Genomic DNA, 23,949 nt, shown 5'->3' on the forward strand with positions numbered 1-23,949 from the left:
AGTGCAAATTTGAGATCTTTGGTTCCAACCACCATGTCTTTGTGCGACGCAGAAAAGGTGAACGGATGGACTCTACATGCCTGGTTCCCACCGTGAAGCATGGAGGAGAAGGTGTGATGGTGTGGGAGGTGCTTTGCTGGTGACACTGTTGGGGATTTATTCAAAATTGAAGGCATACTGAACCAGCATGGCTACCACAGCATCTTGCAGAGGCATGCTATTCCATCCGGTTTGCTTTTAGTTGGACCATCATTTATTTTTCAACAGGACAATGACCCCAAACACACCTCCAGGCTGTGTAAGGGCTATTTTACCAAGAAGGAGAGTGATGGGGTGCTACGCCAGATGATCTGGCCTCCACAGTCACCAGACCTTAACCCAATCGAGATGGTTTGGGGTGAGCTGGACCGCAGAGTGAAGGCAAAAGGGCCAACAAGTGCTAAGCATCTCTGGGAACTCTTTCCAGATTGTTGGAAGACCATTTCCGGTGACTACCTCTTGAAGCTCATCAAGAGAATGCCAAGAGTGTGCAAAGCAGTCATCAAAGCAAAAAGGTAGCTACTTTGAAGAACCTAGAATATAAGACATATTTTCAGTTGTTTCACACTTTTTTGTTAAGTATATAATTCCACATTTGTTAATTCATAGTTTTGATGCCTTCAGTGTGAATGTACAATGTTCATAGTCATGAAAATACAGAAAAATCTTTAAATGAGGTGTGTCCAAACTTTTGGTCTGTACTGTATCGCTCTAGAATTGTTCTCTGGGTTTGTGTTCTGTCTTGTTGATCGTCTGGGTTTGCCCATACGCTCCTTTAAGTGAATTTGCCTATGGGTGGCTATGGAGGGGGCATGACGGGTAAGGCACCTGGTCCAACCTTTCTACGCCTCCATCAGCAAGCCTCCCCTCACTTGAAATTTATTTCAGAGTACTATTTGTTATTATTTAAAAGGGCTGGAGGGGACATGGGGGGAGTCTCCCCTTTGTTTGTCCTCTGATAGAGAAGGGCACTGTTTTATGAGTTCACTGTGTCTCAGTGTAGCGTGCAGTCACCAAGAAAAATAGTCCCAGAGAACCACTTATTGTGTGTCCTGGGAGTGGAGCCCAGCTTCTTCTGTAAGGCAAGGGGTTGAGGAATATATACTGCCCAGAGTAAGGGAGAGGGTTTGGGATGGTAGGGGATGAAGTAGGGATCTTCCGCTTGTGACACAGGGGAAGCAGCCAGTTGTTTAGTCACCTCTAATTGAGCTCTGTCAGGCAAGATGGCCGCGACCGCAGGATCTAGATCCTTCCGCTCGCCGAACTCCAGGCCTCTTCCATCCGCCGGTCTCCACACAAGCGCCGCAGCTCCTCTATCCGGTGCGAAGCCGGATCCCCGCGCCAGCTCCGCCACGGACCACCGCAATCCCGACATCCTCAAGTCCAGCGGAAGTAAGGTGCTGAAAGCGGCCGCAGACCAAAATGGCGCCTTCTCACTGAGCACGTCTCCACTCCACAATATGAAATATTTAATGGTAATGTTATATTGCTTTTTAGATAAGAGAGGTCTATTAGTAACATATATTTTAATTCTAATATGTTCTAAATTGCTTTTTCTTTCTCATTTAATTATTTGTCATTACTTTTACTGTCTCTGTTATCTTGTATAATTTGTAAAAATAAATGGCTTCTCCCAGAGGTGTATCTAGGCTTTGCCACTAAACCCACACATTTGGGGAGATGCACACTTAGTCACGTGCAGACTGACTGTTCTTCTTAATTCTCTCAATGTTCATTGAGAAAATGAGTTCAGCAGGAAGACAATCTAGTTGTCACTTGATCGTATGAAAATCGCATATGAGTGAAGTGGCCATACGTGAGACTGCTGGAATCAGCAAGCAGAATTGAATCCTGACAGTGAGCATATTACACGCTGTTAGGATTGGCATGCTACAGTGCTTCATTTTATAATTAAAGGGCTTGTCCAGGTTTGAGATGAAACTCTGCAGTCACTCTAGGTGACTGCAGACTTCTGGATTCTAACAGCTTGTACACTGCACACTTTTAGGACTCTCTAAAAGTCAAGAGTGGACGGTCCTGTGGGCACAAGTATGTGATTTATGTACTTCTGGCCACATTCTGACTAGATGTATCCATCGTCGCTCAATTCATGTTCATTTAGTGAGGCCATGTATGCGTAGTCAGCATGTCACCGCATGGATGCAAATCGCATACTTGCGGGTTCGGAACCTCCCGCTCTCACGGCCAGCACTAGAGAATCCCTACAGCGTGCAGTGCGCACTGTGAGAATTCAGAAGTCTGAAGTCACACAGAATGACTGCAGACTCATCACAAACATGGACAACCCCTTTCATGCTGTTAACATAAAAACATAGTAACCCTTAACTTGCTAGATGGCAGAAGACTTTATTAACATAGCCATGCATCACGTAATCTTATAAGTTATGGATTGTTAGATGTGTACAGGATCAGAACCAATAACAGCACAAGAATCCATCACCAGAACCACCAGCAGTACAGAAATACATTACTATAACCCCCATAAGTACAGACACACAGCCCTCATCAGTACAGAAATACATCACAAGAACCACCAGCAGTACAGAAATACATCCGTATAACCCCCATCAGTACAGAAACACAGCATCAAAACCCTCATCAGTACATGAATACATCACAAGAACCACTATCAGTACATGAATTCAGCACTAGAATAACCATGGTACATCAATTGTAATGTCAGGTCAGACCCATATACATTTGTATCGCATGAACCTACAACTTCCAGTATGCCTTTAATAATGTTAAGGAGATACTGGGAGCTGCTGCCACCAGTCATCATCAGTCTGCGGACCATACAGGAAACACAGTACTAATGAGAATTAGTCAGTATCACAAAATAAAATTTACATCCAGGTACCTTATAGATGACATTGTCTCTGATCGGAGTAGTTCTATTTCTTCTCTTCATCTTGTCCTGACACTATAACTTTTCACAGCCACAGCTAGTCTCTGCAGACTCCCATCTTCTCCGGTCTTGAGCAGCACATCCCCACACTATACCCTTAAAAATAGCAGTGTCAATATAATGCTCCTGAATAAAAATATCTGCCCTACGCTGAACCCCTGAATAAATAATTTCCCCTCACTATCTGCCCTGCACAAAATATGACTCTCACACTGTCACTCTTCTCGTACATGCCCTCCACACTGCCCTCCCTCTTTACACTGCTCTCACACTGGGTCCCCACTATAGGGCCCAGTCTCTATACTGTGCTCCCTAATCACACTCTCCCTTCTCAGCATACTGTACCCTCCTGGCTGTGCACTTACACTGTCCCTCCAGTCTAACCCCCCACACTACTCAGTCTCTATTCTGTGCCCACTCACACTTTTCTCCCCACATAGTCTCGTCACACTATTCCCCTCAATAGTCTCCTCACATATAACCCCCTCCCTCCTCATACTGTCTCCTCTCACATCCCCCTGCTAATCATACTGTCTGCTCACATATTTACCCCCTCGCTGTCCATACCCACACATCCCCCGACTCCCCATTTTGTGTCTGCACCCATCCCATCACACTCGCTTCCCATACTGGGTCTGCATACATTCTTCTCCTCGCACTGCATAAATTCCCCCACTCACCATACTGTCTCTGCACCCATCCCCCCACTCACAACACTGTGTCTGCAAACATCCCCCCCATACTGTTTTGTCATACATTAATACAGAACACACTGGACAAAACAATATATAATATGTCATAGGATGTATAATATCTAACAAGATAACATATGCCACATATAGCTGGACATGTAATGAATGGCTGACCATTCGGAATAAACACAATATCGAAGGAAGAAAAACCCGAACAAACTGGTCATAAGACATATAAATACAAAGAAGGTGGAACTCAATGTCAAGATAAAAAGCCTTTATTAAATGGTCAATGCATAACCGTGGCACTGTGAACAGAGAGTGTACACACACGAATGTAAAAACAGCATAAAATCACCATTAGTACAAAATTAAATACATACGTGAACAAATACCAGGACTTTTTAACAAGTAAATGCGTACATTCTCTCCAACCTAAATAGTAATATACAAGGACGCTATAAAGCAAAGGGATATGTGTTAATATGTACAAATTAAACTCCTTGATCAAGAACCAAGTAAAGGTACGTATAGATATCCCTGCACAAATATGTCATTACATACTGCCAGCCAATACAAAAGTAAAAAGCATGTGCTGCTGAAAAGATACTCTATATCCTAGAGAACAGGTGTACAAAAAAAGTGCTCAGTATCCTATAGAAGAGACGGGTTGTCAATGAAGGAGGGAACAAAACAATGCTGAGCCCACAAAGCCAAGTGGCCTGATCAGTGGAACCTGTCAGACGAAGTAAACTTCTTCATGGACAAGAGTTAATGGTGACCATCAAGCGTCAGCAATAATATAGGTGGAGAGGGAAGGAGGGGAGAAAAGACCCCCCAATGTATAACTACCTAGTGATCCGTGGTACCGTGTGCCCTGACGCATGTTTTGGAGTTGCCTTCGTCGGGGTGACGTCCAGCAGATGGGTATGAGGTTAAATAGCGACAAGAACCAATGAGAGAAAAGGGGCGTATTGATGACGCATCCACGATCAGGAGGACTACGCCCGCCCAAACTGCCCCCCCCCCCCCGCGTCACGTGACCAGCGATGTCGATCAGCTGAACACCCATCTCCGAATACATGCAGATACAGGGGCCAGGAAGGAGAGTGGGACACAGACTTCTTATGCATGCCCGGCCAGGTTTGTCTCATGGTGTAAGTACCAGGATCCCATAATGTAAATGTCAAAGAAGGTATTCACTAATACTATATAGCAATTAGTAATACTATATTGGTAAAATTGCTAAGATTGTGGTGATGATACTTAGGAGTTAAAATTACTGGAATTGTAATAATGATATTTAGGGGCTATATTGAGTATAAGGACAACAATAATTGTTTACTTAGTCTGACAGGTTCCACTGACCAGTTTGTTCGGGTTTTTCTTCCTTCCGTATTGTGTTTTCTAATTCATGCCCACCATCTTCCCCTTGCTCCTCATACTGTGCCCTCAAATTTCTCCTGCTCCCCACATTGTGTCCACACCCATCCCTTCCTTGCTCCCCAAACTGTGTCCTCAAATCTTCTCCACCCCCTGTACACTAAATCGTCATTGTCTTCAGCTCCACTGAAGCACTTACCATCAATGTTATTTGCGCTGAGTGACGTCAGTAGCATGATCACATTACCTGATCATGCTGTTGACATCTCACTGACTCAGCAGTCAGGGCTTCAATTGTACTCTCATCAGTCTTAAAGATGCGAGTACAATTGATAACTGGGAGGTGGCACGTTGCACCTTCTCTGAGCCAGCTGTCAGCTTGAGAGCCAGCTCAGAAAATGACCGACTCACAGTCCAGCGAATGGCAAAATGCAGCCGCCGGGGAGACACCTCTGACCGCTGCATTAGGCGGCCAGACGGCGACCACCTTCTGACTGCACCAGGGGCAAATGCCCCGCCTGACCCCCCCCTCCCCTCATCCCCTAGATATGTCTCTGGCTTCTCCCCAGGTGAGTTTTGTGATGGACAACTACTTGTGATTTATGATTAAAACATTTTACAAATTCTGAACATGAAAAGGGCTTCTACCTTGTGTGAGTTCTCTGGTGTAAAACTAGACGTGATTTATCTGCAAAACATTTCCCACATTCTGAACATGAAAAAGGTTTCTCCCCTGTGTGAGTTCTCTGATGGATAATTAAATGTGATTTCTGATTAAAACATTTCTCACATTCTGAACATGAAAACGGCTTTTTTCCTGTGTGAATTCTCTGGTGTGTAACAAGGCTTGATTTTTCTGAAAAACATTTACCACATTCTGAACATGAAAAAGGTTTCTCCCCTGTGTGAGTTCTCTGATGGATTAATAAATCTGATTTTTGATTAAAACATTTCCCACATTCTGAACATGAATATGGCTTCTCCCCTGTGTGAAGTTTCTGATGTCTAACAAAATTTGATTTATCTGCAAAACATTTCCCACATTCTGAACATGAAAAAGGTTTCAGCCCTGTGTGAATTTTCTGATGAACAACAAGACTTGATTCATTTGCATAACATTTCCCACATTCTGAACATGAAAAGGGCTTCTCTCCTGTGTGAAATATCTGATGTCTAACAAGACTTGATTTATCTGTATATGATTTCTCACATTTTGAACATGAATATGGCTTCTCTCCTATGTGAGTTCTCTGGTGTTTAACTAGATATGATTTACCTGCAAAACATTTCCCACATTCTGGACATGAAAAAGGCTTCACCCCTGTGTGACTTCTCTGATGGACAACTAAATCTAGTTTCTGATTATAACATTTCCCACATTCTAAACATGAATATGGCTTCTCCCCTGTGTGAACTCTCTCATGTCTAACAAGATGTGATTTCTGGTTAAAATATTTCCCACACTGTGAACAAGAAAATCTTCTCTCTTTTGTGTGAACAAAAGACATTTTGAGGGAAAAATTATTTCTTTTTTCTGCACCTGATAATGGCTTCTTTGCTGTAAGAGCAGTATGATTTTTATTGCCTCTTTTGTAATGTTTAATTTTCTTAATAGTCTGTGATGAATCTGAAGTTTGGACCTGTTTAAAAGGATCAGTTGATAGATCTTTGATGTGAAGGGATGATGGAACATCTGGAGTAATGGCATTGACTTCACTTATATCTTGTGTGATCTCAAGGTCATCTGATTTAAAAATTGCAGATGTCACTTGTCCCTGTGATCTCCTGGTACAGGCATCTGCCAGGAATAAAGATTATTATTTCTGAATAAAATATCCTAAAAAAAATATTTGTATTAACATTTCTAAAATATACATAGAAATTGCAAGTGATGTAGACAAAACCAGTTGACAATCAAACATTAGATCTCAGAGCACGAACAAGTAGAGCATGATGTTTGACTCTGTTTGTTTATTCTGCCTCCCAAATAGAGGAGTAATACACCAGCAAAAAATATTATGCATGCCAAAATAAGATTTATAAAATATAACTTTTACTTCAGGCATTCAAATTTAATAAAATACAAACAATAGTGCTCTAGACAAACAATTGGTGACGTTTATGGCACCCCCATCCAAAACTAAGCCACTTTCAATTAATTTTTCTTAGTGGTCTCAGCTATTATCACTTTCTCTTAGGTAAGGTGTGTATTTAATGGCATTCTCGTTTCTCCATATCTTGGTATGCACCTATCAACCTAGTGCCTTCTTTATGCACCGAATTTTTATGTGCTCAATAACCATAGGGAAATACTGATTTGACTGCTTTCCCACCCTTCTGTCTATAGTATGCCAAACAATTCCAGCCACAAGTACCTTTTAAAAGAATGGGCCAAAAGTGCCATACATTCTATGCAGCAACATAACTGGGTATACTCTCAGTCTACAAGACACAAAGAGATGCTGGAGATTACCTCCGAAAATCACCCCCTCAAACTCTTGCCTTGGACAAGTAATACCCCTGGATGCCTTATTCATAAACATGTCCAACATTAAATATTCTGAATAAAAGATTGGTCTCACCCATTGGACGGATTTCCCATGAACCTATGTCGTGGTTACTTTGCCTCTTTCCAAGTAATGGTGTGTTAACCCTAAAGAACCTCCCAACACGTTTCATCGCTTATCGGAATCATCAGGGGAGCCATCACTGTCTTTTGTCTACCCTTTCCGACCACTCTGATCATACAATCATCTGCCAGACCTCCTGGCTGCCGCAGTACAGACTTACCAACCCGTTTGTCTTCAAATCAACAGCTGGTCTTCACAACAAGGAAAACATAAAAGTGTAAAAATTACATACTCTCATTGCTCTTAAAGGGTTAACGTCACTTACTCTTGTAAGAAAGGAGGACATTTATTTTCTGGCCTCTAAGACTCAACTATGGATGGCTCCAGTACAAGTTCTTACAAATGACATTTGTACAATGCAATGTTTAACAGAGAAAACATCTTTCAGTCTCTTGAAGGTAAAAATATCAGACCTTTATGTATTAAACGGAACCTGTCACCAGGTTTTCTCCATATAAAGTACGGCCACCACCATTAGGGCCTCTTTTACAGCATAATAGAACGCTGTATAAGTCACAAATCTACTCAGTAGATCCCAAAAAGGGGAATTAGACTGACTAGTAATTCGATTTAGAGGTAGTCCCTCAGGACAGCAAACCAGGAGGTTCCATGACCTATACAGGGACAGGATCATAGACAGGTTAAAAGGCCGCTCCCACCCTCCAGTGTCTTTCAAACTACCACAGATGGTAGTAATAATCATTTATAACTTATGTTTTTTTTTTTTTAATTATTATTATAAAATAAAAAATTCTTGGTAACTGGGACAGGTTATCAAACTTGGGCTCAATACTCAGCAGGCAAGAACAAAAGCCTAAAGGCAAGTCCATTACAATGTGCAAATACTTGAGGAACATAAAGAGATCTTCCCAAAGATCTTTCACGCCTAGTCTACAACAGCGACAAGGGACCAAACTGTATGTCTAGAGGTAAGAAGGTCTCTTCCCAATCACAGAGGGCAAATCTTTACTGTCAAAGCAGAGAGACTATGGATTCTTTAATGTAAGAGCAGTGAGACTATAGATTCTCTACTGTAACATGATGCAATGTTTGATTCCCAACAAAGTTCAAGGAAAGCCTTGATACATTTCATGACATGTATAACATTACAGGTTATGGGCACTAGATTCTGTGATGGGACGTTGATCTCGGAAGTAATCTGATTGCTGTTGTTATTCTTCTGGGTTCGAATCTTTGAGCCTGTGCTCTGTAGTCGGCTTCTCTGTCCGCCAAGTCATAGGTGATACACCTTTTCTCTGGGTGTTTAGTATCTGTTATCCTTTCTGCAGTCTTTTTAGGGTAACAGGTGTATTAATTTACTCATTTGTCTGCCCTATCACCTTTTGAGTGCGACTATATATACTTTCACCCTGCTGATGATAGTCTCATTTGGATGTACAGCCATAGTTTAAGCTAGTCAGTGAAAGATCAGCTAGGGTTTATTTCTTTGCTGTTTATGATTGTAACGCCAGCGTCCCTGAAAGCCTCCTCTCGCCGGCAGGGATGCCGACATGCTTCCCATCCCAGTCATGCTCCTGTTGTGGGCAGCCACCGCAGCGCACATGTTCCTGCGGTTGCACATGCCTTGCAGGTCTCCGGGCAATACACATAGTGTGCGTGCTCACCTCCTGCCTCTTATAGGGGTAGCACGCGCTCTCCTGAAATGGCATCTGGTATTTAAGGTACCCTTCTCTATAGCGAGGAGGCTGTTCAACATCTAGGACTTTAGTGTCTAACTTGTCTTGAAGCTGTTTAGTCTGTTGTCAGGTTAAGTGTTTACACAAACTTTTCCCTGAGCCTGAACGGTAAAGCCTGTGCCTTGTATCTGATCTAATTCTGTCTGAACCTATCTCCAAACCTGCTGTATCTGAATCGGGCCCCATGTTTGAATCAGTCCCTATTTCCAAACCTACAGTGTCTGAATCAGTACCTACCTTTAAACCTGTTATGTCTGAACAAGTACCATTCACCAGTGCCCTTTGTCTGATCTTGAACCTTTCCCTGTTCTGGTCGAGCCTGAACTTGGACCTGTTTTCCTATCCTTTTCCATCCTTACCTACCTAGTATTCCTGAACCTTCCTTGTTCTTGTCTAGCGTGTATGTGCCTGCCTGCACCTGAGGTACTGTACCTCTCCTGCAGGTGACTCAGTTCCTGTCTGGTCGGTTACTCCGGCTCCGAGCCTGCGTGCCTCCCAGGGGGGTCAGCGGCTGCAGCACTGGAGGCTGCTCTGGGAGTGGTACCTAGCAACCACCTCGGGTTCAAGTCTAACTCCACCATCAGGAGCTCTAGTGAAAAATCAGGTGGTAGCTTAGCCACGCCCCTCCCAGGTAAGTCTGGTTCGTGCCACCATGGGTCCACGATCCACGCGTGATCATAACAATGATCCCTGCATCTATCTTCTGTTTCTTTTTAGGAAGTAGGCATATTTTCTAATAGGGACTGCAGGGGTCAGGATCTCTAGTCCGTACAGGAACCGGTATGATCAGTTGCACTTTTTGTATGTAACCTATTTACCCGAGTGAGTTGCTACACAGACATAACAGCCGTATGTGGAGTTAGGAAGGATATTTTCCCCTAACATCGGGCAATTAGCATCTGCCTCCTCTCCCTGGATCACTAGTATGTCATATTCTATGATGAACTCGACAGACATAGGTTTCCCTTCAACCATAAAATAGGATCTGGAGGTCAGAGGCACAAAGCTAGAAGCTACGAGGCCAGAGGTGTACAAAGCCTGGAGGCACAAGCTGTATGAGGCACGAGGTGTACGAGGCCCGAGGCAAGAGGTGTATGAGCCAAACAAATATAGCTATAAAGCCTGAATGAGTGGGCTGAACATAAAAAATAGATAAAATACCTTTATTTTAAATACAAGTGGGTACATGGTGGCGAAGAAAAAGAGAGAGCACACACATAGTGAAAATAAAATCGCATGGTACCCAAAAAGGGGTATATACAAAGTAAATGTTACTGCAGGACAAACACCAGAACCGAAAAAACTAGAGCATGGTTAGGATCAGTAGACTGGTGAATCCATGTTGATAAGCAGAATATAAAGTGCAGAGAGTACCTTAGGTAAGTATAATATAAAAAGCAACTCAGTATAACCATATATGTTTGGTAAAATAGGGTATACAGTGCAAAGAGTGCCTTAGGCAAGTATGATGCAAAAAGTACCTCAAATAAATATGAAGACCATGTCATTGGCCTTAAAAAGTTTATAAGGAATATAATTCAATTATGTACGGCTAGCAATATACAGGTCTATAGTATGATAGAGGGAGGTTGCAAAAACTCCTAGGTCTATGTCAGGGATTCACATGATCCGATTACTCATAGAGACCACCCACTGTGACCTCTTGAGCAAACAGCTCTCTGCTGCCCCCTATTGCCGGACAATTGCACGATTGGCCGACAATCAATATAGGAGGCTGCAGGCTGTTCTCACTAAGTAGTTATCAGCAAGCTAGCAGTCAGCGCACGGCATACACACCACCTTCCAACACATGGAATATATGTATATGCCCTCTTACAATCACTGATAGCCTCACGATAACCCACTTAATATTATTCGCTGCCACCACAGATCAGATTTGAAACATAATACAGGCCTGATCGGACGCCTGCTTTCTGATAGCGTATATGGCTTCGGGGAAGGAACGATTACCAAGCAAAAGAAACAGGACAATTCAATTTTATATTTAATCCAAAAGGGAGGCAGGGTTTATGAAAAATATACAAAGGATACAATACAGTACAGAATATACAGTTGCAAAAAATAAAAAGGATTAATAGAAGACTTACTAGACTGATCGCAGAGATGATTCAGTTTAGCTGGAGAGAAGGTCCAATGGACCGTTATCGATCGGGACCAGTGTTACAAAATATGTAACTTCCGGCAATGAGTATAGATCAATCTTCAGTTGGATCTTTTATTTTTTAAATCAGATAAATTTTTATTAACGAAATTCAAACAAAGAAACAGAGTCCAGACAATACAATGTCCAACAAGGTCACATATTTTCAATTACAGCGCATCCCCTCCCTCCCCTTCCTTATAAAAACATCAACAACGAAAATTAGAAACTCCATAATATGTCGCGACACGCTGTTAACTTAGAAAGCGGTACGGAAAAAGATGGGGCTTTCGTGGAAAGTGTCTAAATACTTGGAACCTTGGGCATATCCGAATTTTAGGCTGGGAAAGGAAAATAAACTCTTTAAGGAATGGAAGGAAAAAGGGGTGAGACGGATGAAAGATATTATGCATGTGAAAGAAAAGAGATGGATGACTGAGAAGGAAGTGGTGGAACGATTTAATCTCAGCTCCTTTCAAAGTATACAATACTCACAGCTTAAAGGCCGGATTATGAAAGATTTGTGTTCGATTGTGAGGGAGTTATGTAAAAATGTTATAGACAAATTACTAGAGGGTGATCTGTAAGCTCTGAATGTATCAAGAATATACGGTGCGTTGAGAGAAACTCTATCCCCGACAGGCGAGCAAACAATTTTCAAGGGCTGGGCGAAACAGCTTAATGACCCGGACATAGCTGATAAGATCCTACAAGGATGGGCAACAATGAAAAAAAAGTGATTAATGAGGCATGGAGAGATACCCAATTTAGGATCATTCATAGGGCCATTTATGGGTTCAATGTCCCGATTCGGGGGAGGGTGGAATCCGACGGAGGCCCTGCCCGAAATGTCAAGAAGATAATACTGACATGTTTTACGGGTTATGGAGATGTAAAACATTTAAATTTTTTGGAAGAGTATTAGGAGTCTGGTTAAGAGGATCTGGGGGAAAAAATGGGCATTAGATCCATACTTCTGGATTTTTCATTACAGAGGAGAAGGGTTTGAAGGGGAGGATATAGGTCAACGGGGACGCAGACACACCCTAATACACAGTATCATGATCTTGGCAAAAAAATGCATTCTACGAAATTGGATATCGGAGAAGGCTCCCTCCATGAAGGAAGTGGTGTCCAACCTAAAACAGCTGATGCTTTTATAAAAATTGGAGGCAGAAAGGCATAAGGCCAAACTGACCGGGAAATTCTTTGAAAAGTGGAGACAATTCCTAGAAAGGAAATGCTCACAAAAGGAAATTGTGGGGGTGGTTCAGCCATTTGCTCATTCCAAGTGGTATTTATTAAACGACATTCAAGGCATTTTGGGGATCTTGAAGGTCTAGTCAGGTGGTTTCTGGACACTTGTAACCATGTAACATGGACAATAGGGCGGACAAAATTGAAAACGAAACAGAGTTGCTTGGATAGATGACAGTTTTATTTCAGGCATGGAGGACGTTATACATTACATAAATTGCTGCATTTTGGGAGGGGAGAATGGTAGGGGGGATTTTCTATCTTTGAGTATTCATGTAAAGCTTTGATGTGAAATCTTTGTACTCATGCTTTATGCAAATGTTAAAACCTTTAATAAAAATGACTGTTTAAAAAAAAAAAAAACCATCAACAACAAATACTCAGAAGTACATCCTCCTTTCGGGATCATAGTCTCTCCACACATGGTGTCCACAATGCATTGAACGTCTTTTACCTTTTTTTTGCCATCAATACCTTTTTCCATATTTACAATAAAGTCTGATTGTCTAAAAAAATTCTTGTATCGTTGGCGGTTCTTCATTTATTCAATGCCTGGCTATTAATTTACGTGCAATGTATAACAACCTAGCTATCGCCAATTTGAACTGATTTTGAATCTGGATCTCCTCCACATAACCTAAAATACAAACCACAGGATCCCTCTCAATTCTACAGTCATACACTCCCTCTATAGTGTTAATAACCGCTGTCCAGTATGAGTCCAGTCTAGAGCACTGCCACAACATATGCAAGATCCTGGCCCCATCAGCCTGACAACGAGGGCATTCAGAAGTCTGTCTCAGTCCTGCCCCATATAGTCTTTCAGGGGGTCCTGTATACTCTATGAGCACATATATTTGTGAGAGTCTACCTGGCTCACTCAGTGACAATTGCGGTATATATTCCATAATCGCCTCCCACTTATCCTCTTCTATTGGTCCCAATTCGTCTTCCCACTTTCCTTTAGCCTTAATCGGGTAATTAATTAAAAAGGTGTGCATTAAGTCCTTATAAATACCTGACATAACTCCTTTTGTTCCCCCATCACTACACACATAGTCCTCCAATATGTCTATTTGAACCCTCATAGAAACAGTCTTACCCTGTGCTATGTAAGCGTGACAGAACTGTTTATACTGGAATCTACAGATCTCAGAAAACTCATATTCCTCCTGTAGTTTCTCAAAAGTCAATAGTCCTCGCGAGTCCTGTAAATGGGCCATGTATTGAATTCCTTTCCTCGTCCAGTTTTTAAATTCCCCCATTTTGTCAAACTCCGGCAGTTTTTCATTTTGCCATATAGGGGAATAATTAGTCAGGGCCTCCACTCCCCTAATCCTTTTAATCTCCACCCATACTTTGAGTATCAGGGTCAGAGTGGAGCATGACAGTCCCAGTTTCCTAAAACTACCTGCCTCCAGTCCTTGAACCAATGGATCTCTCCCCAGTACCCGAGTCAATATCCGCCACACTGAACCTGTGCCCTCTGTCTCTCTCCATCCCCTCAGCTGTTGACCCTGAGCTGCTAGATAGTAAATCCACGTGCTCGGGAGTGCCAGCACCCCCTCATCTTTGGGCCTATGTAATATTTCCAATCTAATCCTCGGATGTTTTTTCCCCCATACAAGATCTCTAAATATAGAATTGATTGTACAAAACCACCATTTAGGTAACCATATGGGGGCATTGGGCAGCAGGTACAGCACCTGGGGCATCAGCACCATTTTAATCAGATTTGTCCTTCCCACCACTGATAGATGTAATCTACACCACGCCCCCACTTTGCTTCTGAACTTACCCAGTAGCGGGATCAGATTCAGGTCTATATAGCCCTCAAATATGCCTTCATGTAATCCCACACCACTCGCCTATCAGCACTACCTTCATTGATCTGCCAATATTCATCTAACTCCCTCTTCATTGCTTCCATATTAATATGTTCCAGCCATAGTGGATGAAACCTCCACCCGCACCCCTGTCCTCCCCATCTTTTTAATAAGCAGCTCCAGAGGTTTATGGTCCGAGAACACTCTCGGGAGATATTCCACTCCACAAATCAATTGTGTCAACAATTCATTACCCAGCGCCAAATCAATTCGCGAGAGAGATCCATGAGTACCAGAGTAGCAGGAGTAACACACCACATCCCCATTCCTTACCCTCGAAAGGTCTACCATTCCAAGCTCTTTCACATAGTTCCCAAATGACGTCAATTTCTGGCCACCTTTTCCTATTCCCTGTTTATGCCTATCCCATCCCTCATCCATCACATTATTAAAATCGCCAATAATTAATAACAGTAGTCCCATATCCCTTTTATACAACGCTATCACCTCCTGGATCTTCTTCCCCGAGTACAGAGGTGGTATGTACATGGTCACTATACATAACAATTGTTCATAAATTTTACAGATTACAAAAATGTATTGGCCTTCACTGTCGATATGGCTTTCAATTTCCTCAAAGGGTGTGGATGCTCCCACCAACAACGAGACCCCCTGGCATATGAGGCGTACGTGGAGTGATATACCCTCCCGATCCATCTTCTCTTCAACACCTCTACTTTCTCCTTAATCAAATGTGTCTCTTGAAGGCATATCACATCCGGTCCCTCCTTCCTAATATCGTCCATAATCGCCGCTCTTCGTGTTCCATCAGACAATCCCCTCACATTCCAATTAAGAATTTTAATCTCATCACCCACCATATTTCCCTAAACGTATCCATTCCCAATCCCGTAGAGGACAATACTTCTCCCAAGAACCCCTAGAATCAATCCATAGCCTGAAGGGCCTTCCCCCTCCCACACCCATCCCTCCCCACTGTTGTTGAACATACCAAACCATTACCAAAGACTCCCAATATGTTTCTCCCCTCTAAACCAGAGAGTGGGTGACTCTATACCTAGCAAACTTACAAACGTTATCTCAAAACCGTGAATTACTTTCAATCCCTCCATTTCTCCTCCGCTTATATGTGCTATCATCTACAGTCCCTTCATTGTCCATGATAACTAGAAAGCAGGAACAAAAAGTCTCTAAACAACAGCATCATCCATCTTTCCTCCTTCACAAGTATACGGCAAGCCAAGTCTCTCTGTGCGTCTTCTCACTTCTCCCTTCCTTTACCAGCTCTGATCTTTTTCTCGTTCAAGTCCAGCCACTTGGTGGCGTCCTCCGGAGTTAGAAAAAAAATGAACAGATCCAAGGGCCACAACCCTGAGCTTAGCAGGATACAAAGTAGAGTACACCAGTTCCATATCTCTCAACCTTTTTTTCACCCCACCATACCGCATTCTTTGCTTCTGAACCTCAGCCAAGTAGTCGGGGTATATGGACACTATTAGGCCATTAATACTCATATCCTTAGCCGTTCTTGCCTTCAGTGGGATAATGTCTCTATCCCTATAGTTAAGAATCCTGGCCAGAATGGTACGGGGGAAGGAACCCAGAGGGAGGGGCCTCATGGGAACGCGGTGTGCTCTCTCCACTGCAAACAGTTTGGTCAGATAGTTAGCGACAATTTTATTGCAGAGCCAGTCCTCAACAAATGCTGTAGGATCAGTCCCTTCTGCCTTTTCAGGGATACCCACCAGCCACACATTGTTCCGCCTGGAGCGGTTTTCTAAATCATCATTTTTATCAGCCAGAATGGCACACTGCTGCATGCATTGAGTATGAGACTTCTGCAGCTAAGAGAGCTGGTTCTCCAGTATGCTCACTCTTTCTTCCACCACCCCCACTCTGGTATCAGCCTTTTTAATGGCTGCCTTCATATTGGTCATTTTTGAAAAACGTAACCAGATCATATAGGTCCCTCATTGTGGGGTCCCCTACTACAGGCTCCTCAGAAGTCCCTGCATCATGCTTTCCTGCTCCTGTCGTCTCTCCTCTCCCTCTGGCCCCTCCTGTACTGCATAGTCCTCCATCCAGTTTCTCCATCCAGTTTCTCCTGTGCTGCTCCATCCACCCATGCAAATCTTTCAAGTTTAGCAGCAATTTCAAGCCGCTTTGTGTATGCTGCATTAGCTGCACCGGATTTCTCCACTGCCTCCGCACTGTCGGCGCCATCATGGATCTGGCTCCCTGCTCCTGCATCCCTTTGCCTTCTTCTCACCATTGCCGCAGTCCTCAGTTACACCGCACGTCAGGGCCAGTTCCTGCGATCTTCTGCCACTGGTATAGGGGAGTATCGGTACTCTGGAGGTACTTTTAACTGGATAAAATCAGGATTACAGAGGAATCCAGAAAGCAGTCTGCTCACATGGAGTGCTTGGCCACGCCCCCCAGTTGGATCTTTTATGCCGAAGGGGGGACCTGCCCACATATTCACCTGCGATGACCTCACAAGGGTTGGTCCCCGCCCTTCATGGTTTTATTAAAATATCTAACTTCTGAGATAACGTCTCGCTGGTTGATCGCAGAAGCTCGCAAGTGACGCCATATTTTTATTACGAATTCACCTTTCTTTAGAGACTAGACATGATGTGACTGCGGTTGGTTATCTATATACTTTTGCATTATAGCTCACTGGAGGGGCATACAGCTACAGGAAAATATGTGTATTGTTCCTTAGCTGACCCTGCTGCTAAAAATGTTTATTTAGAACTTCCGATATTTCATATTGTGTGTCGTGCCAGCAAGACTGCAGATTTCTGTTGAGCAAATGGGGATGTCCTGGGGGTGAGAGAGAGTTCTTTTGAAGCTAGTCACTGCATCCTCCTCACTCAGGTGTATATTTATCACAGACCTGTGCTACTAGGAAATACATTTGTATGTTACTTTGAATGGACAACGGAGTTTGCCACCTCTCCTGTGTGTGCTGCGATTTGCATGGAGAGCTTCTTTTACTCTGACAGATGGTCGATAAGGGAGGGGGGGAGGGGGGAGAGCGGTTTGGGAGAAATTCTTAATATTTTCTATGATAGTCTTATCTTAAGTGCTCAAAGTATGTTCTCTATTTATTGCACGTACCCGTAAATAAGAAGTGAAAAAGTGCCTTAGGTAAGTATGATGCAAAAGGGAGCCTCAGATAACTGTGAGGACTATATCTTTAGCCATATAAAGTGCGTAAGGAATAGAATTCAAATATGCATGGCAAGCAATATATAGATCTAGGATATAATAGAAGGATGTTGCAATAATTCCAAAGACTATGGCAATTCCCCAGAGTATGCAAAAAACTATATGGTAAGTCTTCAGAGTATGCAGAGACTTTAAGTCTATGATAGGTCATAAGAGTATGTTCACCATTTATTGCACATGCCCATATGTACTGTGGTAAAGTCCATCACTAAGGTGTATATATGTACGTTGAACTAGAGAGTTAGTAGATCGCACTTGGGTCTGATGTTGTCCTGTTGAGAGTGTGGCACTCACACCTAGCGAGGTGTATGAGGTACGAATGTGCGAGGTATACGAGGCGCGCTCTGAGACGTGAGACTAGAGGCTAAGAGGGCTAAAAGTGCCAAGGTATACCAGGCCCAAACCTAAAGGCATGAAGCCCAATCCAGGAGACACAAGGCCCAAGCCCAGAGGCGTGCCGTGTAGGAGGGCCGGAGGCTCAAGTTGAATGAGGCATGAAATGTAAAAGTCTTGGAGGCTCAAGGTGTACGAGGCAGAAGGCTAGAGACTTGGAAGCCTGAGCCACGCTCTGAGGCTTTAGGCCTGAGCCACGCTCTGAGGTGTAAGGCCCGAGCAGTGTTTGGAGGCATGAGGCACGAGGTCAGAGTCACACTCGGAGGCGTGAGGCCAGAGTCGCACTTGGAGGAGTGAGGCATGAGGCCAGACCCGTGCTCGAAGGCATGAGGCCACTGTCACGCTCAGAGTCATAAGGCACGAGGCCAGATTGACGCTCGGAGGCGTGAAGCAGGAGGCCAGAGCAGCACTCTGAGGCGGACTTTTATTTAAGAGTGTAATCCATCTGTGAATTCAGGATAAACCTCCTCTCTGAGTGGTACCTCTTAATTGTCAGGCTAGCCCCACCTGAAGGAGCCAATTTATTCACCATGAAGCGCAGCTGGAGAGCAGTCTCCATATATGAGATAATGTGCTGCATCATATGCCCTCCTACAGATGGAGCAGTCAGACTAAACCTGGTCTGGAAAAACAACAGTGGGAACATCTGAGTGTTATTCAACCACAAAATGAGGACAAACACGAGGACCCGGCATAAGTCAAAACTCAGAAGCCCAATCATGAGGCCCTGAGCAGCCAAGCGCCGAAAACAACCGAAGAGCAGCGGCCATGACATGAGGCATCAAACTAAAGTCAGCACGGTGGTTTAGTGGTTAGCACTGCAGCCTTGCAGCGCTGGGGTCCTGGGTTCAAATCCCACCAAGGACAACATCTGCAAGGAATTTGTATGTTCTACCCGTGTTTGCGTGGGTTTCCTCCGGGGTCTCCGGTTTCCTACCACACTCCAAAGACATACTGATAGGGAATTTAGATTGTGAGCCCTAACGGGGACAGTGCCGACAATGTCTGTAAAGAGCTGTGGAATTAATGGCGCTATATAAATGAGTAAAATAAATAAATAAGTCAAACCATGAGACAATGGCCTAACTTTAGATTGCAGGCCCGAGGCCTAGCTTCCGTACCTAAAGCAAAATGGCAAAACTTGTGGCCCAGCCTCAGCATAAAGGCATGCAGCTAGTATCAGTCCAGAGGCCTAGCCCATTGATACAACATTTACACAGTGAACTTACCTGTGCTGTCTCCACACCATCCTGTAGTTTCTCTCCTTCCTTACAGCTCATAACTTTCGCCTCTGAATTAGAGACAGGGGAAGCTGGTAATGCCGAGAACCCACGATGGGAGGAAGAAGTGTCACAACCAGGAATGTGTCATCATTGCAGATGGTCCACAGGCTGGCTGCTGGCCCTCTGCCTATAGACGCCTCGGCCCCAGACCGATTGACAGAGGAAAGGGAAGACCAACACCCACCGATTTAACCTGAGTCTTTACACGGATACAGAAATTGATGGCTAAGAAACCTCTGCCCAGAGAGGTGTCTGCCCCGGACCACTTGACAGTGGCTTTTATGCAGAAGATCGGAGATATTAAATATTCTAAATGTCTCATGTGTAACTCAGAGGCGGCAGATCTATCTCATATGTATAGGGACTGCCGGGAAATTAGGGAATTTTGGGAACCAGTTATCACATTTGTTGCGGAGAGGATGAATATTGTTTCGGAATTTAATTTTTTTTTATAGGAGTCAAGATGGATTGTCCTACTAAGGATCTAATTACTTCACAGTTATTATCTGCAGAGGGAATGACTTTTAAGGACTGGATAAAAAGATATATTTCTAACACCAGCTTGGGCCAAGTTACACGTCCCAATAAATTAATTGCTGGGATAAGTAGAAGCAAAGAGTTTAGGAAATATGGGCAAGAATTATTGACTGAAGGGTTTTCTCTTCGTTTCTTTCCTCTGAATGGAGGGGGTTGTCGGGGATGCGTTTAAATAGATGAAAGAAAAAGAAAGGGGAAAAATGATAATTGTATTATATTTCCCGTGTTTATGTGTCTACTGTTTATATTTGAGCGTATAGATAAAAAGGACTTGGACTGATGTCTTGTCATAAAAACAGGCCCACCATACAGATTATATTTCTCCTCACATGATTCTCCATATTGTCAGCACATTAATGTACGCTGTCATTTGGCTTTGCAGTTTAGAGATCTGGGAAGGTAAGGGTCAGCATCTTCTAATTCCAGGTAGTAGGGTGCATTCTCCGGGCAGTAAGCTCTGGCCGAAATAGGTCTCACTCCAATGCCCAAAGTAATAGGGACAGTTTGGGTTTAGCAGGACAATAGTGACTGCTTGTTTGTGATATGGCTGGACTACACAGAAGTTAAAGGAGCCACAGACAAAAGACTTCTCTGCATTTAGTGGTTATTACTCACCTGGGCAATTATCTGTAGGAATCTCCTCTTTACACCGCTCATCACCCCTCACATATGTCTCCGTAGTATTAATATGGGTCAGATCTTTACTCTGAAACAAATATTGTAAAAGTCACAGACAGATGGAGAAGTCACATCTATGATCAGCTCTAATTCTGAATCTCCACCGTTCTCATTACACATGTAGAAAACATATAATACTGGTGGATAAAACAAGACTGAGCACAAGGCCTTCACAGCTGTCTACACATCATAGCGGAGATCTCATGATTCCTCTACATTTACCTGATGATCCTGAGGAACATTGGGATATTCTGGTTTACAGTCCTGTGGAAGAAGAGGACGGGGACATCTCTCTGGTGTTGTCCTCTTACTGGATAGAACTGGAGGAAACACATACAGGGACTGAATTAATTCTTTACATACAGATAATTATAGGCTGTGTGTATTTAGTCCTGTATATTACCTGGTGATGTGAGGGGCTGGGCATCCTCCATCATGACGTCCTTGTACAGATCTTTGTGTCCTTCTAAATACTCCCACTCCTCCATGGAGAAATAGACGGTGACATCCTGACACCTTATAGGAATCTGACACATACAATGATAGCGTCATCCCCCCGATCCCTTCATAGCGTTACTGTATAATGTTCCAGCATTCCCAGCAGTGTCACCTCTCCAGTCAGCAGCTCAATCATCTTGTAGACGAGTTCTAGGATCTTCTGGTCATTGATGTCCTCATGTATCCGGGGGTGAGGTGGAGGCCCCGTGATTGGGCTCAGGGGTCTTCCCCATCCCTTAGACACAGGGGCCTGACAGTGTTCACTAGAGGTCTTCTTCACTACTGTGTAGTCCTGGTTATGGAGAGAGATATTAATAAATCTCACTGCAAACATTTCCAAAGTCCTCACCTCTCCAGTTCTGTCCATCTGTTATTCCCATAGAGAAGAATGATGTAATGTGACGTCATCAGAATCTCTCACCTCTCCAGTAAGCCGGAAGAGGATCTCTAGGGTGAGGTGTAATATCCTCTCCGTCATCTTGTCTCTGTCCCTATCCATCCTTGACGGGTCAATCAGGAAAATTCTCTTATACAGAAGATCTCCACTGAGAGGATCTGATACTGTAGGGACCTGAATGAGAATCCTGTGTAATAATATAATTACTGGAGATAATACTGGAGAGAATAAGGGGAACATATGAGGAGATAGAGCATGTAGATGTTGTATTGTTAGTTCATATACAGGGTGGGCCATTTATATGGATACACCTAAATAAAATGGGAATGGTTGGTGATATCAACTTCCTGTTTGTGGCACATTAGTATATGGAAGGGGGAAAACTTTTCCAGATGAGTGGTGACTATGGTGGCCATTTTGAAGTTGGCCATTTTGGATCCAACTTTATTTTTTTCAATGGGAAGAGGGTCATGTGACACATCAAACTTATTGAGAGTTTCATAAGAAAAACAATGGTGTGCTTGGTTTTAACGTAACCTTATTCTGTCATTAGTTATTTACAAGTTTATGACCACTTTGAACACATTTTATAAGTGCTGCCCATTGTGTTGGATTGTCAATGATCTGAACGCGGCGATACCAAATATGTATATGTGTTTTTTTTTTATTGTTTTATTTTGAATGGGGCAAAAGGGGGGCGAGTTCAACTTTTTTTTCTTAAACAGTTTTTTTTTTTTTTTTTTTACACTTTCTGCTTGCTTCAATAGTCTCCATCGGAGACTAAAAACAGCAGTTATCTGATCACCTCTGCTACATACAGGCGATGAGCAGATCGCCTGTATGTAGCAGAAATACTCACTTGCTATGAGCGTAGTCCACTGGGTGGCGCTCATAGCAATCTAGACATGACAACCACATTGCAGAAAAAAAATGTAACCAGCAGCGCTCACATATGGGACCAATTACCAAGGAACCCACTTGGAAATTTCAAGCAAAGGAGAAGAAAAGACAGCGTCCACTTCCAGGGTGATAATTAAAACAAGTAATCCTTTTATTCAGCCATATATAGCATTATGATGTTTCGACTCCAGAGAGTCTTTATCAAGTACAGGGTTCTGCTGCAGACCCCGGGATGTCATGCGAATCCATCGGTGACCCGCCATCATGTGATGAGGGTCACTGATGGGCGGAGTCAGTGACGAGCTTCCTGGAAGCGCGAGTTAAATGCCGCTGTCAGAGATTGACAGCGGCATTTTGCTGGTTAACAGACACGGGCGGATCGCAATTCCACCCGCGGCTGTTGCGAGCACATGTTAGCTGTAAGAATCAGCTGACATGTGCCTGGTTCAGTGCGGGCTCAGTGCCTGACAGTCACCAGACCTGAACCCAATCGAGATGGTTTGGGATGAGCTTGACCGCAGAGTGAAGGCAAAAGGGCCAACAAGTGCTAAGCATCTCTGTGAACTCCTTCAAGATTGTTGAAAGACCATTTCCGGTGACTACCTCTTGAAGCTCATCAAGAGAATGCCAAGAGTGTGCAAAGCAGTCATCAAAGCAAAAGGTGGCTACTTTGAAGAACCTAGAATAGAAGACATATTTTCAGTTGTTTCACACTTTTTTGTTAAGTATATAATTCCACATGTGTTAATTCATAGTTTTGATGCCTTCAGTGTGAATGTACAATTTTCATAGTCATGAAAATATAGAAAAATCTTGAAATGAGAAGGTGTGTCCAAACTTTTGGTCTGTACTGTATACACAAGGATGAGGGGAGGGCAGCATATATACGCAAGGATGAGGGGAGGGCAGCATATATACGCAAGGATGAGGGGAGGGCAGCATATATACAAGGATGAGGGGAGGGCAGCATATATACAAGGATGAGGGGAGGGCAGCATATATACAAGGATGAGGGGAGGGCAGCATATATACAAGGATGAGGGGAGGGCAGCATATATACAAGGATGAGGGGAGGGCAGCATATATACAAGGATGAGGGGAGGGCAGCATATATACAAGGATGAGGGGAGGGCAGCATATATACAAGGATGAGGGGAGGGCAGCATATATACAAGGATGAGGGGAGGGCAGCATATATACAAGGATGAGGGGAGGGCAGCATATATACAAGGATGAGGGGAGGGCAGCATATATACAAGGATGAGGGGAGGGCAGCATATATACAAGGATGAGGGGAGGGCAGCATATATACAAGGATGAGGGGAGGGCAGCATATATACAAGGATGAGGGGAGGGCAGCATATATACAAGGATGAGGGGAGGGCAGCATA

General features: G+C 43.5%; 1 pseudogene; it reads right to left on the reverse strand.

Moving 5' to 3' along the window:
• LOC141270689 (uncharacterized) overlaps window positions 1–23,949 on the reverse strand; it is a 95,074-nt pseudogene that overhangs the window by 33,743 nt on the left and 37,382 nt on the right.

The sequence above is a fragment of the Phyllobates terribilis genome, unplaced genomic scaffold (genome assembly GCF_046119375.1).
Source record: "Phyllobates terribilis strain yellow unplaced genomic scaffold, ASM4611937v1 Scaffold_5__5_contigs__length_657084704, whole genome shotgun sequence".
NCBI lineage: Eukaryota > Metazoa > Chordata > Amphibia > Anura > Dendrobatidae > Phyllobates > Phyllobates terribilis.